An 18,326-nucleotide genomic window follows, 5' to 3' on the forward strand; every position below is an offset into this window, starting at 1 on the left:
ATTTGTCCAACATCAGCAGCTAATATCAATATCAACACTCCAAACATAATAAATGTTAAGGACATTAGCCAGAAGGCTCATTTTGAATTGACTATTGATCAGCTCACTAATCTCAGAATGATCTTAGATACGTACATTGTTACAATGTTTATATGTTTTTCTGTATTCCTATTGGTTTTGTAATTGGACCTTTCAGAGTCACCACGCGCATATAAAAGGCAAGTTTGGCGTCCCTTTAATCAGTTCTTCGTAAGTTTTGAATAGTCTTGATAAACTTTGGCCCTTTCGTTTTCTCAACTTCTGGCACAAGAGGAACTAATATGTGAGCATCTTTGTAACTTTGTTTTTCTATTCTAGTCTTTTCAGTGTCGGGCGACAACATACAAACAGATATTCTGTTGTGTTACCGTGTGCTCGATTGATTTAAGATTTAAAGGCCAAAATCGTACCATATGAGAGTAAACGCCCATCATTTAGATGAGAACAATGGGCTGTCTACCAGCCACCAAAATTCTTTTGATTTGTGTCGAAACTTTTGTTCTATTTTACTTGTATTGTTAATCTCGGTATCGACGTTAGAGCCCAGTTTTTGACGCGCGATTCTTTGATTATGTATTCCGCGGCTTTTAATTAGATTGATAGAACTTCGTTGTATTATTGTTTCAGTTTACGATCGATAGATTGATTGATTGTGAGATTGATCGTGATTTTCATCGTTGATTGTGGTTCGTTGTCGATTGCCTTTCAAGAATAAAGGTTCGTGCAAACAGTCAACTTTGGTTTGTTATCTCGATCTGTAAAGTAGTCCCCAAACACCTCGTTAACCACGTTTTGTAGCGACGCCCCCTTGAACTTGAGAATTTAGAACTAAACGCAAAGCAAATGACAAGTACTTGAAAGACAAAACACCAGAAAATTGGGAATTACGACGTGAAGCCAGAAACGAGGCCACTAAACAAAGAAGAATCGCTATCAAACAGTACTGGTATAATAAGTCAAACGATTTGAAAATCAATCCCAAGGCGTTCTTCAAAACTTTCAAGCCATTTTTGGGCTCTAAGAGCTGTACTGAAAGAAACGACATCCACTTAAAAATAAACGGCAGTATGATAACAAATCAATAACAAGTGGCTGAGGAATTGGTTGAGCATTTTGCTACCTTGGCGGATGGCATTGGCGGTACAGCGATTGAAAGAAAGTCAATAGAGGACTTTAGAGACCATCCTTGTGTTCAGAGGATACAACATGAAAATAGGAATTCCACTCAGACCATCGAAATCGAATTGGTTACACAGGGACAAGTCCTTGCTGTTCTCGATTCGCTGAACATAAACAAAGCCACCGGCACTGATGGAATTCCTTCAAAGGCTTTAAAAATAGGTGCTAATGAATTATCCGCTCCACTAACCACCTTGTTCAATTCTTGTATTAACAAGAATGCATGGCCTAGTGAATGGAAGTATGGGCATTGGGCCCCAGTATACAAAAAGGATGACAGGAATGCAAAGGAAAACTACCGGCCCATAACTCTCTTACCATGTGTAAATAAAGTTCTTGAGAAGTTGATTGGAGCGCAGATCAACTCTGGCTTCGGTAATCGCATTTACCAACACTCATCCGCTTATCGCAAAGCTCACAGCTGCGAAACAACATTGATCAATTTAGTAGAAGATTGGAGACTGGCAAGGGATCGAAAACAGGTTGTGAGCATACTTTCAACTGACATGTCAAAGGCATTTGACTCGTTACATCCACCACTACTTCTGAACAAGCTTGAAGCGTACGGTTTTCAGGAAAGCGTTATTCAACTTTTAAACAGCTACTTAAATGAACGGAAATATCAAGTAAAGATCGGCTGTCATGTTAGTTCGAGCCGATTCGTGAGTCGTGGCTGTCCTCAGGGTTCCGCGCTTGGCCCGTTGTTATGGAATATTTTCCAGAATGACCTATCCTACTGCCTAACAGCGAACTTGTCTATGTATGCCGACGACCATCAAATTTACCACGCAGGAGCAGACCAGGCAGCTGTGACTTCCCAGTTAAAGGATAGTGCCAACTTAGCAACAACGTGGTACAATTCTAACCTATTGGCGGGAAACCTCAAAAAGTACCAAGTTTTGAACTTGGGCTCCACTCAAAATGACAGCAATATTTGCGTGAATGATGTTGTGATTGAAACTAAAGATAATATCATACTTCTAGGAGTAGTGTTAGATTCTAAGCTAAATTTCTCTGAGCACGTAATCTCTATTTGTAAAAAAGCCAGCCAGAGAATTGGTGTTCTAATGAGACTAAGTAATTTAATTCCTATGAAATCTAAGTTAATATTATTCAAAAGCGCGATATTACCATTCCTCACGTACTGTCACCTAGTGTGGCATTTTTGTAAAGCGAGTGACACTCGAAAGCTTGAAAGACTACAAGAAAGAGGACTTAGAGCGGTTTTCAAGGATAATAATTCTAGTTATGAACAACTATTAGAGAAGGCAGATCTGCCAACACTACTAAATAGTCGCTTACAGGATCTGTGCATCCTTATGTATAAAGCAAAGCATAAACTGTGCCCTGCATATATAAGTAACATCTTTAAAGAACCAAATAGTAATACCTAGGTATGAGACAGTCACCTATGGCAAGCACTCTATTAGATATTTAGGGCCTAAGCTATGGACAAAACTACCCAAGAGTATCAGGGACGTCACAACCCTAACGTCGTTTAAAAGCAAGATACGCCAACTCAATATAAGTGAACTTTTAGATGATGGCTGCGCAGGCTGTAGCCTTTGTTCATTTTGACTTCTGTGTATTTTTTACTATAAATCTCTTAATAAGTTAACTATAGATATTTTATCTACTACTGTATTTAGTCTGTATATTCTCCCCTAATTGGTGTCCCCAAATTAGTAAGGGATTTGTTCCCTGGCTAGACGGTTTTTGACACTTTAATAAAGTTTCTACTACTACTACTAATTTAGACTTTTAATCGCCGCAAACGCTGCAATAAATCCAACAACGAAAGTAACTCAACATCAACACAAATTCTCCTTGTATGTAACCCTAGTGAATCATGTCAAAACCAACAACGTCATAGTGCTTCAAGTTCAGCAACAAAAACACGTTTAACATTTAGGCAAGAGCGACTGGAAATGGCCAAGGGATCTTGGGACTTATATTTTCATCTCGCCTCCGAAGAAGTGGGATGTTCGTCTTCACAGGCCCATTTCCAACCGAGATACGTTGCGCGCCCGGATCATTTTTCATATATGAAAAATACGCTATTTTCCTCGTAGTTGTGGAATCGCTTTGATATCTTCTTCCATCTTACTAATTAGGGCTTTCAAAGTTCCATCTTGAATCATGTGCGAACAAAAAACTATCGTAGTATCCATATCAGTAAATAGTTTTTAATTCTTACATGTATGACGGTGAAAAACGTCATTTGAAAAGTTCATGCCGCCGAAGAAGCGGTCTAGAGGAAGGCCGAGTCTGCTCGGCTCGGCAAAGGTTATTCGACTTCGAGAGTCTGTGTATGATTTATGGAGGGCAAGGAAAACAACCATGGGTTTAGGTAACACTAGAGACAGTGCTTTTGCATAAATGTTATTGCATTGTTCCTACGAAGGAACTAGAGACTCCAGGGGGATTTTTTCGAGGTGAGAATAATTTTATTTGACTGATTTTTACTTGAGATCCTGAGATATATATGTAAGCGATCTCATTTGTACAAGGCATTATCCTATAATTGAAATGCGTAAAGTAAATCCGTTTTGGCCAATATTGGTTATCTGTTTATATTTTATTTTGTGTTGAAGCCGAACAATTTCCTTCAACATCAAGTAAGCTTTGTACAAGTTTTATACACAGACTCGATTTATGATTTTTCAGTCTCAAATATTTAGCTGCAAATTTGTTTACTGTGCTCTTCACCAAATATTTGTTTTTCTTTTTAATAGTGTTTGTGAATGTTCGCCATTTAACAATAGCGCGATTCCAAAACAAAAACAAACGACTGCAAAGGATCTTGGATGGAAATGGGCCTTTAAAGATTTTTTTTTTGTTTTGTTTTGTTTTGTTGTTTTCATTTTTTTTTGTTATTGTTGTTTTTGTTGTTTTTGTTTAGTTTTTATTTCTTTGTGTCTCCATAGTCTTTGCAGGAAAAGCTTCAGTTTTTAGGTGAACCTTTAGGTAACCATACATAATTAAGGTAACTCACCTAACTCACATAGTTTGGTATCATTATCCTCATTCATATATCTATTTATGTTTATATGTTTACTATATCTATCTCTTTTTTTATTTTTTATCGTCCTTGTACTTTTAAGATAAAGGCTATATCCTTTCCTTGGACTTACATGTTCTTTTCATGAGCCTCCTTGCAACTCCAAGCTGCAAGATCAACAGCATTGAAACGGTGTCAAAAGTTTCCAATGACTATAATCTATTTTGTATGGCTAAGGGTTGTAAACGTGGCGAAATGCACTGATAGGTTGTTACGATAATGGATTGCATATCTGACGCAGCTAAGTTCCATATGGTTGTGGGGCATTCCCTTGATATCAGAGTGGGAAGAGTGATAAAATTACTCTGCTTGGAGATTTTCAAAGCCTCCCTCATTCGCTTCATTTTGAACTGCTCTTTAGAACAAATTTCTCTTATGCTTTCTCACGATAGAATTCACCTGATCCTCCCATTAGGCTCTTTTGTATTCATTGGATCAACGCTCCCCCCCCCCTCCCCCCACTTGAAAAACGAGCATTTCTTTTTCTTTTTAAGAAAACAGAGACAGAGTCACGACTTCTTCGATCTCTGAGACTCGTTGTCTTCAAGCTTGGTCCTGGCTTGGTCTATTTACAATTTTGCAACGTGTTGAGGGAAGAAGGTTAAAATAATATATTATTATCATTATTATTATTATTATTATTGTTATTATTATTATTATTATTATTATTATTATTATTATTATTGTTATTATTATTAAGGCTACCACAATACTGCGTCGTTTGTCTTTTACAGGACTAGGCAACATAAGCACAGATTGTGTTGGTCCAAGATCCCGCTTTTGCAGTTAACGAAACAGCATTAGTTTAAATAATATGTTCATGTTGTCCTTCAGTAGCATTGTTGAAATATATATAAATTAGTCGAATGAAGCCTTACACTGCTGTAAAAAGTAAAAAGTTTCACAAATCCGAGCTTTAGCCGATCAACTGAGCATCATCAGGGATGAGAAAATATATTCCGGAAGGGCTATATATCATATGTAAAAAGAGTGTGTGGTGAAATGTGTGAAAGACGTGGCTATTTATGAAAGCTGTGGAAATAAACTGTGAATGGAACATAATAAAGGCTCTAATGATGGACCGTTATAAACAAAGGATGTATAAAAGCGTTAAAATGGTCTAAAAAACGAGATGCTAAAATAGAAGATCTGCGAATTCACTATATTCTTCCCGGGAATTGAGTGTAGGTTTTTACTTTCTAATGAAAAATGCTTCGTGCAGGCGTAGATTGGCGGGGTCGTTTTCATTAGTAATGATCTTGACATCAATGCTTTCATGGTCTTTCGTCTCAATAATGGAATTTCCGTCCGTGAAAAAATATATCTACAAAGATGATGATGCCGTTGATCGGCGAAAGCTCGGATTTGTGAAACATTTTACTTTTTACAGCAGTGTAAGGCTTCATTCGTTTAATTTATATATATAGCATTAGTTTAATTTAGAAAAAAATCCCGCCATACTAGTAACATAATATGCCACTTTTTCAAGCTCAATATACAACCCTGTACTCAACGACTGACCTCCTCCGTGCTTGAGTAGTATAGTGAATGGGGTGTCTCGCTTCGAACCATAAATTACTTGCTTGGAGGGCATTTGATGCCCCCCAAAATCCTCCTCTCCTCCACACAGCCTCCCCCCACCCCCCTCTTCCAGGGTGATAATTAACGACTGTTCCCTTAATCCCTTATATTTTTTTTCGCATTACTCGATGTAATGCAATCCTCTCCATAGTATCCAGGGCGACAAATAGTTTGGTCAGATCCCTGGCTATTCTTGCACTTCTGAGTGGGCTTGCAATTGTGTACAGCTTCAGTACACTCGTCAATATCCGAAAATGAATAAATGAGCTTCAGCACTGTGTCAAGATCAGTACGTAAATTTCGCCTTCTGTTGACTCGTGTCGAAGTATCTATCACAGAAATTATATCATAAAAGGTATATCTATATTATCTGCACTCCTCTGCAACATAATTAGCACCGAATTAGCGCGGGGATTTTCCCCCACCCCCTTTTTATTTGCTGAGCCGGTCGTAGCCAGCGAACGCTTAGAGATTGGGTTTGAAAGAAAGAGAACCACGCTTTCTCGGCTCCCCTTTTTATTGTCAGAAAAGTTCTTTTTACCAAAGTGGGAGAGAGGGGACAAAAATGATAGTTACAGGAGAAAATTGAAAAAGGAATAAGGCTTGCCAAAGTCAGAATTGGCAAGTCTGTAAATCTTCCCAACATCAAGGTTTATATGTCCATGTATGAATCAAAACCCTTGAAAATAGCTGACTGCAAAGGAAGAAAGTAAACTACCAAAAAACGAGTCGTTCACAATCAAAGATACTTGTCAAAATAACTAGTAATTTCCTTCTATAAGCTAGTCATCAGATTTAAACTCCATAATGCCCAAAGTTAATGGGCATTACTGGTCTATTTCCAGTGAATCGGCGTTTACATTATTTTTGCAAAAGGCATCGTCACTACTCGTCTGTAACCCTCCAACACACTCAATGTCAATAATTGTGTAAATTATGTAAATAGAAAAGACGGTTTAACGGACACAAAGAATTCTCAAGGAGCATTCACCGTCATGACCCTTTTCGAAGTTGATGAGTGAAAGATTCATGAAACGACAAAGACGTTTCTTTTATTACCTGTTTCGCACCTCACACCTTTAAATCCAGTAGGACACAGAGAGCGATATCCTTTGTCAATGAATCCGCTTTGACATCATTGTGGCGTTGCTCATGCAAGGATTTTCAGCACAAGCATCCTTGCGAAACTGAGGAGAACATGGTTAAGAAGGGAAATTGCAAGAGGAAGTAGCTAGGAAAAATGAATTAAGAAATAGATGATTAAAAAGGGAATAAATGAATGCATAAATATAAGGACATTATATTAGAAAAACAACTATATTCGGCTAAGTTTACAGGCTTTTCCTAACTCTAAAAACAGGACTAGTATTAAAAAGGGGCGAAAAAGAATTATATAATTTTTCGTATCGACCATCTTTTACTTTTCTTCTTCTGAATTATTTTGTAATTATGATCATTGGATGTAGCTATCTAACAACATGAAAAGCACTTTCCTTACCACAATGTTAAATTGATGGGAGCTTTTATTCTTTTGTATTTCCTCGGGGTCGCTGTGCTTATCTGATGACAGGAGCTCGCACCATAATCTTATCCCCAGGACCAGGTTCACGGAAAGACACGAAGGATTCTGAAGACATTTTAAGGTACACTCAACGTCGTCGTAAACCGGGATTATTCCAACCCGAGGCATATTCAAATAATGGAATTCGTCGACAGAAAAAAGACCACTTCTTATGTCCGTGGCCTGGTGCGTCCGAATGTTAGTTCCTGGTGGTTGAGTAAACAACCTATCTTTCAGTAATGAATTTAAAGGACTACATAAATAGGAGCCCTGTGGTGAATTTATCTTTTCTTTTTTTTAGTGGTAGTGTAACAATATTTTCAATCATACATTTTCCCTTACAATGCTGAGGATCGATAACACGATTTCTTATATGCATATAAATGGATAAATGCCAACCTTGTGATGTTGCATCAGTAGGGGCTGTTACAAGAAAATTTGGTTTTATTAACTGAATTGATGAAATAAATTGACCACTATGAAGCTAACGTTTCGAACTTTGCATATTTGTCCTCATATTTTCCCGGCGTCTGCTACCATTGCGTCCCGAATAAATACCCTTCTTTTGCGCAGAGAACAGAGTAAATTATTTTTCGTTTAATAGTCGGGAAGCCACATTTATGTTAATTAGACTTTTTAGACTATTAGGAAACATAAAGTATCACACATATCTGCTTTCAGTATAAATCGTACCTTATCCCAACTATGTTGAAAAACATTTTAACTTTTTCTTAGGTAGTGTAATGATATTTATAATAGTTTTACCTACTCTCTTTGATGCGAGCTGTGTATATTTTTACTGTTTAGAGGGTTAGGATGTTGACATATTAAATACGTAAGTGGAATTTTAAGGGCTTTGTCTCATGAGTTGTCTTATTATCCTTTAAAGGTCCTCTGATAAGTTTTTTAGCCGACATAAGTCACTATTCGTCGTGTAGCCTGGGACTATTTGAACAGCTATCAGAATTTCCATTTAAGCCTGATAAAATAGAGGTTCGCTATCTAGAGGCAATTATTTTCGTTGTAAGCAATGTCCACCTGTCTTGGCTGTCTAACATTCACTACTCTATTATCACTTAGGGGCTCTCTTCTCACTGCACTTGTTAAATGTGAACGTTTTTTTTTACTCCTAACCAAACGTCAGGTTCACCTCGGCGTTGGAGAAGGATAGATCTTTTCCGCCCATACTGAAATCACTAACACCGAGAAGAAAAGAACAAAAAAAAAAAAAACTGGATGCACATTTTGAGCATGTTGCTTTTTCACGCCATCTTGGACATGGAACACACTTCAAGGAATAACAAGACTTGCACCGCAAACTATCCAAAATTAATTAAATCTTACAGGTAACGTAGGTTCCGTGGAATTTAAATCGAAGAACATGCAGCATCATAGTGTAATAGCAGCTGTTCGGCAGCCATTCCAGACTTAACGATGTACTGCTAAATATTTTTTTCTGGCAAACTGAGAAGTTTATCTGTGAGTTTTCTTAAAATGTGACCCATTTGCTTCCGCGATTAACGCCTAAGCGTTTACTACAGTCATTTCTAACACTGATCTTAATATCTCTTTTGGATTTCGCCCTAAATAAGGAGAAATCCTTAAAAAAAATTAAGACTACCGCGATGAATATGGATTGAGGAATCTTGGTGACAAAACGAAAAGCAGAGATGCCATCGGCTTTACTATTATTATTATTATTAATATTAGTAATTTCTAGTTTCCCATTGCTACACGCGTAATACGGAGACACGCGAATGTGCTGAATGCCACATGCATTTAGATACGCTTCAAATTCTGCGCTGATAAATTGTTTGCCGTTGTCAGTAACAAGTTCTTCTGGGTATCCAAATCTAGCAAAGATAGCTGTCAGTGCTTTAATAACTTCACGGGAAGTTATCTCTTTGATGATGCATGCTTCTGGATAGGAGGAGTAGTGGTCGATGTAAGTCAGGATATGCTTACCATCAATAGGTCCAACGAGATCGACTGCTCTTTTAATCGACGGACCACGAGGTAACGGGGTCGGTTGAGCTGGTGTGCATTTGTTAAGCGGCTGGTTTACAACACAAGCACTGCATCCCTTAATCAGAGTTTCAACATCTTGGTCCATGCCGGGCCAAAAGGAACGCGCACGAAGGAATTGCTTAGTTTTAACTATGTCTTGATGCGTTTCATGTGCTAGTTTTAGAATTTGTTTTCGTACCGACTGCGGAACAACAATGCGATTTCCTCTAAGTATAACTCCTTCAAAAATTGTCAACTCTTCTTTAATTCCGCTGTAAGCTTTTAGTTGTTGGTCGCTCGACCATGTTCCGCTTTGAATTTGGCTACGCAGCTTGCTAAGCGTGGCATCTTTGCTTGTCTGTACTTTCATGTCAGAGAGGGTGACAGCTTGCAGACCTGACATGTTGGACGTGTACACAAATCGTACATAATTTTCGTAAACAAAGCCACTGTCTGAGGAATCATTGTTTGTAGATGGCAAACGTGACAGCGAGTCTGCTGTGTCAGAATTTCCCGAGATGTGCGCAACTTGAAAGTCATATTGGTGCGAACGCCATGCCAAGCGCTGAATTCTTGGCGGTAAGACCTTGCTCGAATGCAGATCAAACATGCTTGAAAGCGGCTTATTATCAGTCAACAAGGTAAACTTCACGCCAAACAAATAATTGTGCAAGCGTTCCACTGCCCAAACGCAACCAAAAGCTTGGCGTTCAATCTGCGAGTACCTTCGTTCTTTCGGTGTGAGAGATCGACTTATGTACGCGATAGGTCTGCGCTGACCAGTGCCCTGGTCTTGTAGTAAAATTGCACCTAAACCAACTGGACTGGCACCTGTGACAACGAATGTTGGAGCATCCAAGCGGAAACAAGCTAAAACAGGTTCGCGAGACGACGATTTCTTCAATGCTTCGAATGCCTTAGTCTGCTCATTTTCCCAAGATCACTTCTGCTCCTTTCTAGGGAGTTTCCTGAGAGGCTCTACAATGTTAGCGTAATTTGGAATAAACTTTGCCACGTAACCACATGTCCCGAGAAAAGATCGGACATATTTTGCGCCGGAGGTGTGGCTCTGATAGCTTCCGTTTTTGTCGGATCGGGTTGAATTCCATTTGCTGAAACGACATGGCCTAAAATAGAAATTTGTGAAACACCGAATTCACATTTACCTTTGTTGAGCTTCAGGTTGTATTGACTACATGGCTAGAAAACTTGCCGAAGACGCTTCACAAGTTCTGGCATTGTTGGAGCATGAATAATTACGTCGTCAACCGAAATGCGTACACGTTCAACACCAAAAAGTATCTTCTCCATCATTTTTTGGAAGGCTTCGGTTGCGTCATTAAGTCCAAAGGGAGTATGCTTAAACCGACAACAGCCCCATGGCGTAATAAACGTGGTACCGCGAATCCTCAGCTAGCGTGTGCTGAAAAAAAACCACTCTTTGCATCGATCTTTGCAAAATACTTAGGGCCGCGCAATGCATGCAGCGTATAATCAACCTTGGTTAAAACGTACCGTTCCCTAATAACAGCCTTATTCAATTCGCATAAATCACAACATACTCTTAATTGTCCAGATTTCTTTGGAACGATAACTAGATTAGAGACCCATGGACTAGGCTCAGTGACCTCCTCAATAATGTCTTGTTTTAACATCCTGTCAAGTTCATTGTTTACCGCCTCAATTTGACTGACAGGTATACGTCTCAGATGTTGACTTTTTGGTTTGACCTCGGAGTCAATTGTAATTTTATGTTCAAAATCATTAACCTTTCCTAACCCGTCAAAGATGTTACTATACTCCTTTAACAGTGAGTGAAGTTCACCATTATCATCGTCTTTATGTACGGAGGTGACTTGAGTAAGTACTGTTAACTTAAAGCTAGACTCTCGTGCTAAAAGCGATTCAGCGTTACCCTTTCGTCAAGCCATGGTTGTGCTTCCAGACTAAGAATCTTGTTGGGTCGCTTCTTCTCCTTCTTCGCTGGCCTCTGCTTGGTCCGGTTCTGGTCTGAAATCTTAATCTTGGATCGGCAGACTTTCTCCAGGTGTCCTACTTTCTTGCACGAGTTGCATCTGGAGTTTATCGCACCACACTCAGTCGCATTGTGGCCGTCCGTTCCACCGCACCGATAGCACGTGTATAATTTTTTAGGTTTTTTCGATGGTTTCGATCCGTGCGCCACGTGGTCGATTCGGATCCAATTTTCTTTGCTTCCACTAGACAGAAGAGGGGCTTCTTGTGAGGCGGCCTCTTCGCTCCGCGCAATCTTCACGGTTCTAGACAGATCGAGGCTCTCTTGCTGCAACAGTTTTTGCTTCAGTGCTCTGGAATAGCACTTTTCAACCATCTGGTCTCGAATCATTTCTCCCTCCAACGCACCAAAGTCGCAGGATTTTGCGAGTCATCTTAGGGAGGTCAGATATGTGTCGATCGGTTCGTCCGGCCTCTGTGCTCGTGATCTGAACTTGTAGCGTTCTGCGACAACGTTCCCCTTTGGAACGAGGTACCCGTTAAGGGCGGCTTTGACATCATCATACTTTTCGTGCTCTCCTGGGAGCGTGTAGAAGATACGTTGAACCGCCGGACCAATGCAGTGCAACAGTGTGGCCCGTTGAACGTTATCTGGTTTGGTCGCAAGGCCTGAGGCAATCACGTAGATTTCCAAAGCGCTCATCCAATGCTTCCACTCCGTTTAGGGGTCTGAAGCGTCAGCATTGAAGGGTGTTGGCGCTGGTAGAAAACTTTCCATCTCGTCTGAGGATTCGTTCAGTTCTGCCGGTTCTGGCTCTGTCTCGTAAGCGGGATCTGCTGAAGGTTCTGTTTCTGGCTGCACTGGGACGTCTTCTGCGTTGTCTGCACTTAGAGATTCTTCACCATCCTCGTCGCCAGTGTATAGAGTTGTCATTTATGCGTTCCAACGATAAGTACTCTCGTCCCTTTCACATGTGTAATTCGCCCTTTATTGCACGTGGTTATTTTCTTATATAGTACAATTGTACAGATACTCAGGAATAGTAGTTTTACAGCATGCAGTTGTCACACAATGTAACTATTGTACAGCAGATGGTGTGATACGGTTGTTATGGAGATCAATACACTACAATCGTGAAACATTCAGTATCACAAGAGTCAAGACAGGCTCTTGATGATTGCAGGTGCTTGTAAATATGCGAAGTTTTGTCCGACAAGAGGTGCTTACGAACTCGTGTACAACAGTAAAATCGCTTTGACAAGTGGCACATGCATTCTTGCGAAAAAAGGGAGAGAGAGCAAATAATTTTGAACATGACAAACCTCGTTATAGCCTACAAAGCCCCGTTTATCCTAAGGTGGCACTTCACTTTTTTTGTGATGTTGATTTTTGACAGTTTTTTGCGTTTCCAAAGACCGTGTTTCTCTATACAGCTAAGCCAAGGTTGACAGACCGTGTTTCTCTATACAGCTAAGCCAAGGTTGACAAGGGAAATAACAAGAGGGGATATATAGGAAAAATAAATAAAGAAATAAAGGAATACATGATTTAAAGAGAGAATAAATGAACTAATGCATGAATATAAGGACATTATATCACAAAGACAAGTATTTTTGGCTAGGTTTATAGGCTTGTCCTAAATCTAACAGCAGGACAAGTATTAAATTAAAGGCCAAACAATTTTTTAATTTTTCGTAAGAGCATCTTTTACTTTACCTATCCCGAATTATTTTGTAAGTATGGTCATGGCATGTTGCTATTTAACAACGAGAAAATCACTTTCCTTACTACAATGTAAAAGGGTTGGGAACTCTTATTTTTTTCGAATTCCTCAGGGTCGCTGTACTTATCAGATGGCAGAAGCTCACAACATAGCCTTATCCCCAATAACAGGTTCATAGAAAGACAGGAAGTATTCTGCAAGCGTTTCAAGGTACACTCAATCTCGTCGTAAACCGAGAATATTTCAACTTCAGGTACATTCAAAATAATGAAATTCTTCAGCAGAAAACAGACCACTTCTTATGTCCGTGGCCTGGTGCGTCCGAGTGTTGGTTCCTGGTGGTCGAGTAAACAATGCATCTTTCAATAATGAATTTTAAGCCATACATAAATAGACGCTCCTCTGCAGAATTATCTTTTTTTCTTAACAATTATAATTCATTGAGAGTAACGATGTTTTCAATCATATATCTACCCTTTAAATGCTGAGGATCGATAACATGATTTATCATATGCATATAAATGGTTTAATGCTAACCTTGTGGTGTTGCATCAGTAAAGGCTATCACAAGATCATTTGGTTTTATCAACTCCTTTGCTAATGTAAAATTGACTACCCTGAGGCTGACATTTCGAGCGTTCGCCCTTTGCATATTTGTTTTAATAACTCCCCAGTATCTGCTGGTATTGCTTCCCAAATAAATGCGTTTCTTTTGGGCAGACAACAGAGAAGATAATTTTTCAGTTCAATTTTCGGGAAGCCACATTTATGTCAATTAGACTTTGCAAACATTATTTATTAACCATATTCAGAAGTCTGCTTTCAATGTGCCTCGTACCTCGTCTCAACTATGATGAAAAACATTTTTAACTTTTTCTTAAGATGTGTAATCATAATAATTGTAATAATTTCGCCTCCTCTTTGATGCAAACTGTGTATATTTTACTGTTTTATAGGGTTGGTGGGCTACTAATAACTATGTAATGGCATTTTAAAGGCTATGTCCCCTGAGTTGTCTTATTACCCTTAACGGTTCCTCTGATGAGTCTCCAGGCCTAGATAAATCGGTTCACGTCATGTAGCCTAAAACGCACAGCTATCGAACTTTCCATTTAGGTCTGACAAAATACAGGTTCGCTATGTAGAGGTAATTATCTTACCCTATAACAAATGCCCACCTGTCTTGGCTGCCTCAAATTCACTGCTGTATTCAACCAAGCAGAGCGCTAGGATCTGCCATTTGTTCAGTTAATGAGATTTAACTTTTTCGGGAGAATTTCCGCTGAATAAATCTTCAAACTCGTTTGCAAAGAAGGGTTGCGTTAAGGTGGCTCTATATAGTATTTTACGAGGCTTTGGGTATTACATATGCATGAATAATTCAGTCTCCCTTGGCAAATGTTTATCTCACAGCACTCCATAGAAGATCAGTAATGAAAGCCTACAGCCTTAGACTATATATGGAAAACCCTTTCAGAACCTCAAAGTTGTTGCTATGGCAACTACTATTAGAAATGCTTGGCTTGCTTTTTTGACCTACCTGACTTCTAGACGGTGTTTCTCGGTTTCTACGCGGTGAATTTTCTTTGTTTTTGGGGAAACAGAGTTAACATCCAATGAGTTTCAAGTGATAAAGCCACAAGAAAATCTGTACATAATTTTCGGAGTAATTTGCAATTTTCGTTTTTGACGCGTATTACATTTGTGTATGTATAAAATTCGATGACTTTTTTGTAAGAGCTAGGAAAAGGAAAATCCTATCCATGTGCCAATTTTCAAAAAAATTCACCGTCTGGAACGCGCCCAATATGCGCCTTTAGATCAGTCTGAAACCCTTGTTTTTCGTGACGTCATCAAAACAGAAATTCTTCAAGTTACGGTAATGCGCATGCTCGCATCGCTCTTTCTTCAGCACGTGCCAGTTGAAACTCTGAGAAATCGCCGCGTACTTTTCCCCACCACGGCGAAAAATATACCTACGTGTGGAAAAATATATGGAAATGCGTGTTAACTTGTAGTTTCCTCCGATGCTTTGAAGTTTTCAACGATCTTTGCTAAAATACGGGTTGTTTTTGTTACTGGCGGGGCTTTGCAAGTTGTTGAAGATGGAAGCAGAGACAATACGCTAACAAGCCCTTTTGCTCCGAACTTCTCGAAAACATTTTTGAGATCTCGGTATGAAATGCCACTTCCGGCTATTTTTTCAGCAATTTGTTGCTTGATGGAAGAGTTCCTCGGAACGTCTGCAGGAGTTCGTAGCGACGATCAAGGATCTTCATGTCGTTTTCTGCGTACTGTGTTGATGGCATGTTTTCTATCAACATGTCCTCTGAAATGTTGAAACAGGAGTCAAAGGTTATTCTTCTTAGAGCTTTAACATCCTCCATTGCATCGTGTGCGGGGAAAGGTTCATGGGAAAGTGTCTGGTAAATGGATTGTTGATTTAATTTAACTGTGGAACCATCCGATGAGACCAGAGAGGGATGTTTACGTTTGACCAAGTTCCTCATCACAGCATAGTTAATAGAGGGGACCCCGCTATTAATTATGATGACAGGGAGAGTGTCAGAAAAGAAAACTTTACGACAGGAAAGTTTTTCACAAAGTTGATGTCCACCTTGACGAAGAAGGGTTGGAGTATCGAAAACCCGAGAGTCGTGCCCGATTAAAACAGTATAAATATTGTTAAACAACAACAAACATATGAAACATATGTGTGAACTGCGGTTATGAGACGTATATGAGAACGATCCTTCGCAGTAAAGCACTATTTGAGCAATAGTGAAAATCAGACCTGAAAAAAATTTCAGGCCTGTACGGGATTCGAACCACTGACCTCTGCGATACTAGTGCAGCGCTCTACCAATTGAGCTAACAAGCCAACTGGGAGCAGGCCATCAAATTAATTCGATATAAACCCGTAGATGATAAATCAAACAACAACAAACATATGAAACATATGTGTGAACTGCGGTTATGAGACGTATATGAGAACGATCCTTCGCAGTAAAGCACTATTGCTCAAATAGTGCTTTACTGCGAAGGATCGTTCTCATATACGTCTCATAACCGCAGTTCACACATATGTTTCATATGTTTGTTGTTGTTTGATTTATCATCTACGGGTTTATATCGAATTAATTTGATGGCCTGCTCCCAGTTGGCTTGTTAGCTCAATTGGTAGAGCGCTGCACTAGTATCGCAGAGGTCAGTGGTTCGAATCCCGTACAGGCCTGAAATTTTTTTCAGGTCTGATTTTCACTATTGCTCAAATAGTGCTTTACTGCGAAGGATCGTTCTCATATACATAAATATTGTTATCGCTTTTCACACGACTGACAGTTTTCTCCAAGAAGGTTAGAAAAATTTCCAGTGACTTTCCAAGTGACGCAGTTTCTACTGGTTGATTGTCTTTGAACAGGGTCCTGACTCCTCTGACTGTTCGGACACTTAAACCATTTACCCTTGTAGCACGAATTTCTACCTCCCTCAAAGGAAATATAGATGTTGAAACAGTGCAAACCTGATTGATCAACTGCTGAAAGTTGACATATTTCTGCGGTTTTTCCGCACGTGTTTGTTTCATTATCGTAAATTACGAAACTGTAAACAGTGTTTCTGTCATAGGGAAGTTTCTCCACCACTGGTCTGATTGTTAATTCAGGAATGCATGTTTCAAAGGTTTTCAGCTCACTTGAAATTTTCAAATTGATGATGTCAAATTCTTGGATCAGTTTTGTAAAATCGTTTGGATTAAGGCTGTCCTATTCCACTTTGGTATGTGTTTCCTTCTTTAGCTTGTTTTTTACCGGTAAGAGTTAACTTCTGCTTATGTAGTTGAGCTCTTTGGTGTTTGAAATTAATGCTGGTTTTTCTAAGTTTGTCATGGGTAGCCTTGTGATCCATCCTTTCAATGTGGCTGAAACAGTGTATACCAGGTTCAATGTTGAGGCTCTCAAGTTTTTGGCTAATGTACTGATATCCAAGGTTTACTTGGGAGATGCCACAGGCCACTCGGAAGTCATTACTTGCACTTGCCCCATAGTATCTAATTTTGGGACTGTTTTGACCCTATAACACTGTTTAAGGCCTCGTTTCTCTGCGAATTTGCCCCAGGTGATAACTTTGCACCCACTACATCAATACAAAATTCATCAAAAATTCTGTCCAAAGCTTTCCTCAAGTCATCACCATAGAGATCTTTGCCATAGGGTAAGTCAGAGTGTTTATAGTTAATAGGGTCTTTCTTGGCACCACACCAGGATTCATTGCAATTTGTGTGGTTTCCAAAGGAGTGTGGTAGAATGCCTTTTAAAGATTTTAGAAGGGCTGATCGATTCCTTATTTTGAGACACGCTATAAGTAAAACATTTGACCAAGTAGTTGATAACTTTCTGTGAGAGAGCTGATGAATTTACAAATTTCTGACGTTGGCTTAGGTGGCTAACCCATATTTTTTTCCTTCTGTTGTGTTCCACAGTGACAAATTGGCTGAAAGTGACAATATTGATACTCAAGAAAATTTGACACTTAGTTTTGGCAGTTTGTCTTCTCCATTAAAATAAATGAGCGAAGGTAAATCTTTTGCAAAATTAACAAAATTTTATAAAAGCTGTAAATGCTACTTGTGGTTTGTGGAAAATTTACAACTGCATGTTTGTTCCAAATTTGCTAAAAAACATTTTTTGTTGCCATCAATAGAAATACCATTGTGTGACACTTGGTATAGGGTAAGAACTTGCCCAAAAATTTATTGCTTATGAGAAGTTTTGTAATGTTTTGAAGATGTACGTGTTTAATCAACCACATAACTGTTTCCTGGAAACCTGTTCATTTTATACAGCCTCAATGTTATGCGTACATGTACTTGCCATAAAACTGAGAATTCATTTTGATTTTTCTTTAGTTTTGATTTTCTTTGGGCAGAGAAAAAATTGTTTCCTCTTACCTGCTTTACAGTGCTGACAACATTTCAATGAACTTCTCAAATCATACAAGTCCATAATTCTACTTCCATGTGGAGTGCAATTTTCCTTCTTTGTTTCTTTCATATTAAAATTCAATATATGTACATGATAATGATAATTTTATTATTAGGTTTTAACTTTAACCAAACATTTGTTGGAATTTTAAAATAAAATGTCAAAATGTTTAGGTGTAATCATATTGACGAAACAACTTGCTATGAAATATTTGTGGT

At 39.0% G+C, this 18,326-nt stretch overlaps 1 protein-coding gene and 1 pseudogene across 1 annotated transcript in view; both read right to left on the reverse strand.

Moving 5' to 3' along the window:
- LOC148728766 (uncharacterized) overlaps nt 1-18,326 on the reverse strand; it is an 81,294-nt gene that overhangs the window by 43,613 nt on the left and 19,355 nt on the right. The window lies entirely within an intron of this gene.
- LOC148728767 (uncharacterized) lies at nt 14,455-18,016 on the reverse strand (annotated as a pseudogene).

This window comes from Stylophora pistillata, chromosome 6, assembly GCF_964205215.1.
Source record: "Stylophora pistillata chromosome 6, jaStyPist1.2, whole genome shotgun sequence".
Lineage (NCBI taxonomy): Eukaryota > Metazoa > Cnidaria > Anthozoa > Scleractinia > Pocilloporidae > Stylophora > Stylophora pistillata.